Source organism: Hydra vulgaris, chromosome 07 (assembly GCF_038396675.1).
Source record: "Hydra vulgaris chromosome 07, alternate assembly HydraT2T_AEP".
Taxonomy (NCBI): domain Eukaryota; kingdom Metazoa; phylum Cnidaria; class Hydrozoa; order Anthoathecata; family Hydridae; genus Hydra; species Hydra vulgaris.
The window spans coordinates 17,417,501-17,425,097 of record NC_088926.1 but is presented as its reverse complement, the minus strand read 5'-3'; the positions used below and the strand labels follow the sequence as shown (position 1 = coordinate 17,425,097).

Genomic DNA, 7,597 nt, shown 5'->3' with positions numbered 1-7,597 from the left:
TCTGTTGTATTTTTATTCTTCAATATTGACGTGATATTTGCTTCTTCCCATTTGCTAGGAGTTTCTCCTGTTTCAATCGATTTTCGATAAATTAAATCTAATGGAGTTGCGGCACTACTTGAACAATTTTTAAGTACCTAATACCATCATTACCGCATGCTTTGTCGACGTCCAGAGAATTCAGTTTTTGTTGAACTGCCGTATTTGTAACAATATTAATTCAATCCCATTTAAAAAAAATTGTAATGCGTGGTTCAAACTCCGGAATTTCATCATGCTCTTTTACATAAACCGATTGAAAACTTTTGTTCAATATATTAACAATCTCATCCCAGTCAGATGTGAGTACCTTTGGGCAGTTTTTAATTGATTGTATTTTACCGATGCTTTTTGGTTCTTATTTGCATATTTGTAGAATAATTTCGGTTTTTTTTTTGCCTTATTTATAAGCTTTTTCTCATAATCAGTAGTGTATTCTTTTAACTTGCTTTTGAATAACATTTTTACTGTTTTGTATTCGTCTAATTTATTCAGGAGTTTGAATTTACCAGATCTCAAATGGATCCAAAAAATTTTCCTTTTACGTATTATAGCTTTAACTTCGACTGTTATGCATGGGTCTTTTTTAACTTTTTGATCATACCTCGCTCTTTTTTTTGGAATGTTCACTTCACTCAACTCATATTTTTGTAAGAAAGCACTGTAGCAATGGTCCATGTTTAAATCTTTGAACAATTAATACCAATTTATTAAATTAAAACCAAGATTTCTTTTTTCATAGTCTCTTTTTTAGTAATTTATATCTTTACTATTGAAGAGTGTAGCGATTGTGTCAAAACCTTGAATGTCATAGTTGAACTGAATTACATAGTGTGCTTTTTCCAAACCCAAAATGTTGTCCAAACGGTGCGTCTATTTCAACGACTCTAATCTTTTTACAGTTATCTCTCATTAGTAAATCAAGTGTGTTTGTAGGTTCATAATTGGATATTTGAAATGTTGGTTCAAAAATGAACTGCTCAGCATAATTTTTATTTAAATATCAATAAATTTTATACTAATTTCACAATTTTGTTTCAGTTTTGTTCCACCATCTTCGTCCCATACTATGTATCGAATCGATAATTAAAATCACCAGTTATAATTAATCCAGTGTATTTTTTTTGGTCTACTAGAATTTTGGCTATTCCATGCACTGAATTGATTTCAGTGTTTACGCTTTCTGGACTACTTGGCGGTCTATAAATACATCCAATTATTAAATGTTCTGGTCCAGTGGTCACACTACAACATATTTGTTCTACTTTATTGTCACAAAATGCTAAATGACTAACGAATGTTGTGTAAAGTTTGATTTTGCATAAATCACTAATCTACCACAATTTTCACCATACGCTCTGTTTTATTGTTTTTATACCCATCAATGTTCATAACAGATTTATCATTGAACCACGTATCCCTCACAAATACAATATCTGATTTATCATAGGATAAGTGCGCTTTAAGCTACTGTATTTTATTATTAAGTGAAGTTGCATTGGTGTACCAAAGTTTAATGTGATTTTTGGTGGGTCATTTTTTAGTGTTTTTTTGAGGCTTGGTATTGACTTTGATAAATGATATATTAGACCATTCGTTGAACATATTGATGAACCATTAGACAATTTAACTGATGTCTTTCAAAGCGAATCACTAGGCGTACTCCCTAATGTATCAGCTGGTATACCATCTGAGATGCCCATGGCGTATCATTCAATATATAACTTGAAAATATTTAGAGTACCAAGATTAAGGCTGAAAGATAAAATAACTGGACGTCGTATTTTTTAATTCATTAATTTGTTTAACCAAAGAACTAATTTTTGTCTTTTAATGTACTTATTCTTACTTCACTAGATTGTTTCTCCTACTTCACTAGATTGTTTCACATTCACGGCGCGCTTGTTAACTAAATCTCAAACTGAAAAAAAATTTTGTTGTATGAAATCTTTGCAAAAAGGAATTTCTGATTTTCACGAGTTTTAAAAGTCAATATTATGTTATGTAACCGGAAAATGTCGAATTAACTTGAAGTTTTTTTGTTTTGAAAAAATAATGTGTTTGGGAATGAAGAGGTGATTTTGTTATAAATTTATGCGAACGAAAAAATGCGGGAAAAAAGAATTTAAAACAATATAGTGGAAGAGGATCCAAAGTCAGTGAGTTTACTGCTTGATGTATTTACCATGACCAGTCATCACACATGGCCATCATAAGTCTCTCCTACACCGTCCGTTTCTATATTTACTCTTTATATTGTCGTTTTATTTCAATTTTTTTATTAAGTAATAGAAAATAAAAACCTTTAAAATCTTTGTTTATTGTTCAATAAATTATTATTGTAAGATTGTAAACTAACAAAAAAAAAAAAAAAAACGGGAGACGGGCCTATTTTTTTTATTTTTTATTAAGCCTCTTAAACTTTTATTAATTTTTTTTCGAACCATTCGCAGCCTAACTAACTACATTAATAACGTATCTCTAGCATGACATACGCGAAACAAACTTCTCCAAGTGTTTTGAAAAATTCTCTAAGCATTTTAAAAAATTCTCTTCCGTTCGTTTGTTATAGTATATATAATATCTTTATACATGTTATGTATATAACATCAATAGATCTTTAGAAATGTTTAGTATTTTAGAAAATTGAAAAAGATTTAAAAAAATATTAAATGAGCAGGCTGAGGGATCTGAACCTCCGCTTCAGAAGCGCAGCGCTCTAACCACTTCGGCCACGAAGCCACGCTATTCTTCAATTTTAACACAATTTAATAAAAAAAATATATACTATTAAACTGTATAAAATGGCAAATAAATGCTATAAATCAAAATTAAGGAGATTCTGCCGCAATTCAATTTTCAAATAAAAGTAAAACTGTAAAATTTGATATAGTTTATAACATTACAAAAATTGAAGTTTACATGTGTTAAATACTTCCATTAGATTTGTTAACTGGAAGTTTTTTCTAAATTTCCGAGAGAAAAGTTCTCTCAAAAGTTTATTGATAACGATAAATTATATTTTTTTTGTACCGAAATTAACAAAACATTTAAACTCGTTGATGTTCATTTAACAAGTACTCGTTTCGTAATATTGCATTTTGCAAGCTGAATTTCAAAATAAAGCATTTTCGCTGAATACGAAATTAGTGCTTTTGGATGTAGCATTTGATAAACTAGCGCTTTAGCTAAACGATATTTCTAATTCCATTAAGAAAATGTGTATGTTAAATGGATAGAATTGTAAAAATGAAACATCTTTAAATACCAAAATATTTGTAATTAAATGTTATTTTCAGAATCACAAAATATTAAAAAAAAAAAAATTTAACTTTTTGAAACAATGAAAAAAAATAAAAACTTATGTCAAAATGATATCCATCACAATAGGAACTTGCGAAACAGTCACTTTGGGAAAAAAAACTAATGAAACACGTAATTATAGAGGTATTTAATTAAGAACTTAATTATTTAATTATATTTAATTATGTTTTATGAACTAAAAATGTTTAACTAATTATGTAACTAAGTGCTATTTATTTATTGATATTTATAGGTGTCAAATGCATAAAAAAAAATTTATAAATAAAAATCGGTATTTATAATAAATACTTCTAAAACGTCATTTAACGAACAAAAATTAAAAAGCGTAAATAACATGGAATAACACTATCCAATACCGGTAGTACATGCAGAAAGTGGGAAGTTTAAGCAATTGTGATAAACAGTTGTGCATTGTACATGGCATTCATCCCGGCGTTCATGACGTTTTATACAAAAAACTGTCAACTTCGGCGAAAAAACTTGAAAGTAATCTGCGATTACAACAATAGTAGAGAAAGTGACAAAGACAGAAACACAGACGATCAGACAAACAAAACCAATAATGATGACGAAGACTTTTCCGGCGATTTTTAATATGTAATCAGTGAGAAGGATGATTCTATTGAATTGACTGATTATTTGCAGCCGTTGATCAATAAGGTGCGCATCGTTCTAAAACTGTTTTGCTGTTTTTCGACAAAAAATAAAAATACACTTCAAAAATACACAGTGGGTTGATTGTGAAGCAAGTGTTAACCTATTGCAAAATGACCTAGATAAGCTGTCATTTGGTCCATCAAATGGCTAATAAAGTTTAATTTTGAGAAGTGTTTAATAATGCACTTTGGTAAAAATAACCCGAAAAGAATTAACTTTATGCAAAATATATATTTAAGTACCAGTCTTGTTGAAAAAGGTTTTGGTGTAATATTTACCTCTGACGTAAAATGAAAAAATCAAGTGAAAAGAAAAAACAACTCTATCTGCAAGTAAAGCAAATTATGTTTTGGGTATGTTGAGGAATGCATTTTAAGGTTTAAATAGACTAAAAATTACTAAAAATTGTATGTACTTTTGTAAGACCGTTAATTGAATTTTCTGTATCTGTGATGTCTCCATGTTTTGTAAATGAAAGTAATCTCTTAGAAAAAGTACAGCATCGAGCAACAAAAATTATATCACTACTAAAACTATGTTATGAGAAAAGATGAGATAAAGTGGGTCTCACTGCTTTAATTGTAAGACTTGATTCATTTGTACGAGTTTTGCCAAGAAGTTATCAATCAGCAAGAAACTATCAAGTAAAATATAATCGCGAAATAACTATTTTTTTGCCTCGGCATAATTTTTTAACAAACAACCCAGCTAGCACACATACATTTGGCCAACGTTGGCACAACGTCGGAAGCGTTGGTTTATTTTATCACTCAAGTGATAACGTAGAACCAAAGTCGGACCAACGTCGGAATACGACTGAATTTTTGCTTTTTTGAATACGTTCAGTGTGTTACAGGTTTTAGTGCTGAAAAAAATTTCGGCCATTCTTAATAAAATCCCGTTTTTAGTTAAGTGTGGGTTATGCAAAGAAGTTGTAAAGAAATTATTCTAAAACAAACAGATTAAATCACGAGAAGAAGTGGTCGTTATAGAACTCGGAAAGGTTGAATCACGAGAAAAAATGGTATTAAAAGAATCAATAAAGACTGAATCACGAGAACAAGTAGTCGTTAAAGAACTCAGAAAGGTTGAACCACGAGAAGAAGTGGTATTAAAAGAACCAAAAAATCAATCAATCAATATATTTCCACCATAATAACTGTATATAAAAATACAAAAGTGAGGGACATTTACTAACAGTTACAAACTGATGATGCGTAAAGACCTACGATGGCATAAAAAACAATTATTGTAAAAATTAAAAGTAATAATAATATCAACTAAAACAATAGAAAACAATAAAAAAGATTGAATCACGCGAAGAAGTGGTGGTGAAAAAAAATCCCCTTTGTTAGAATCCAGTTGGCTAGAGAGATACAGGTATTTATTTTCATTTTTGTGTTTATTTAACTTTAAACTAGTAGTTTATTATGTAGCTTATTATGTAGCTAGATAATTTGTAAATAAACTTGTCTATATTACATTAAAGATAGTAGAATTTTTTAATTTTATATAAAGAACATTTATTATCATGGCCTGAACGAAGTTTGTGCTGCTTCACAAAATTCTCCTCAGGGCAGCACTGATTGCAGGAGAATCTATGAAATTGTGCAAAAAGGCTTCTATTAGGCTACCATATCATGTATTAAGACTTTATTTTATGCTCTTACGTTTTTATTTTATTCAAAAGATATATATTTCTTAATTAAAATTGAATTGAACTGATGAATCAATATTTGGACTAATCAATATAGTAATAGTAAATTTCTTAATGTTTAAAAACTTTAAGTAATTTACTGTATTTATATATTTATAATAAGATGTAAAATTGGTAAAGATGTAAAATGCTAGAATGTAATAATAATAACAATAAAAATAATAATATTTTTTTTTTTTGCTGTACACATACAATGTGGTGAATCTAACATCTGTAGATGTTAAACTTTGACGGCTTTTGGAAAAGTGCTCATTTTTTATTTTTCATTTTTTCATTATTTTTTTTTTATTTTCTTTTGTTTGTTTTTGAAACAATCAAACTTGTTTTTGAAGACATTCACATTATCAGAGTTGAATATCTCTCCTGTTTAATTATTCCAATTGTTCACTGTTATGTTTGTGTAGAAGTTAAATCTGGTAGAATGCGGTAGAATGTGTGAATTGCTTTTGCATTTTCTGAGTATGACCTTTTGTTATTGCATATGTAATTATTTTAGGAGGATGATTCCATTTAACTTTATCCGTATTTTTACTTATTTTATAAAATTAAATCAAATCACCTCTTGCTCTTCTAATTTTTAAAGTAGTCAAGTTAAATCTTTTTAAAATTTTGTTTTTTTGTAGTAACAATGATTAATAATATTATGCTACTAATATTATACGTTATAATTTAACTGATAATTGTTTAGAAGGCTGCTTCCTATGCAACAAACAGAAGAAGAGTGAAAATGAAAGTGATCTGGATAGCAATCCTGATGAAAAAGGTATTATCACATCTTTAGCTGAGTGGTGTGTTAATTTTAAAATTTCTTTGGTAGCTGTTGGAGCACTTCTTTTGTTACTAAGACCGTACTTTCCATGCTTACCATTTTTTTACTTTTTTTAAAATTATAATATATTATATAACTTTTTGTCTCTGAATAGTATGTTTCTTTTGTATGTTTTGATTTTTCATTGATTCATTCTTATTTACTAACGCGTGTCATTATTTACTGAATAAAACTTTAGTTTAAAATTTTTTTCAGTTATGTCTAGTGAAGCATTTGTTTTGTAATTTGTCATTTGTTACCATATCCCTCTTTAACAGCTGTTAAAGAGAGATATGGTAATGTATTTTATATGCATTTGCAGCATTTTAATGGTGATTGGAATTCATATATTATTTGTATATGAGTATTTTGAAGCATATTACTTCTAGTTTTTGCAGTAAAATACTGATACTATTTTAATAGTTTTCAATAATTTTTTGTTTAGATATGGTATTAAAAAATGAAAGCGAAATATCAACGAATGTAGTAACTATTTTAAAAAAATTTATTTTGTTGCCATGTTTATGCAGGTAATATATCAAAAAAAATATATTTTATGTTTTTATTTATGGACATTTTATTTGTATATTGTGCTTATATTTAACATATGTTTGTTATTAACTATTTTATTACTTAAATATAGATTTTATATTTTATGTGTGTGTGTCTATATATATCTATATATATCTATATATATCTATATATATCTATATCTATATCTATATATATATATATATATATATATATATATATATATATATGTATATATATATATATATATATATATATATATATATATATATATATATATATATATATATATATATATATATATATATATATATATATATATATATATATATATATATATATATATATATATAGAACCCTTAGATGTTGTCCGAAAGTTTTTTCCATATTTTGTTGACAAAAAGTAAAAATTAAAATGCAAGACCGGAATTTTTTTTTTAATAATGATAGACTGCCTGCCCCAACCAAACCCTCAGTCGATGTAGCAGCACTCCGTTGCGGGTCAGGCTATTTGTCAGTCG

General features: G+C 27.8%; 1 long non-coding RNA gene across 2 annotated transcripts in view; it reads left to right on the top strand.

The window, feature by feature from the left end:
- Positions 1-4,436: 4,436 nt before the first annotated feature.
- Positions 4,437-7,597, top strand: part of LOC136082322 (uncharacterized) — a 5,138-nt gene continuing 1,977 nt past the window's right edge. For both annotated transcript variants that reach the window (XR_010639597.1, XR_010639596.1), the window contains exons 1-3: positions 4,437-5,400; positions 6,426-6,500; positions 6,991-7,075. This is a non-coding gene — a long non-coding RNA (uncharacterized LOC136082322). The remainder of the gene's footprint in view (positions 5,401-6,425; positions 6,501-6,990; positions 7,076-7,597) is intronic.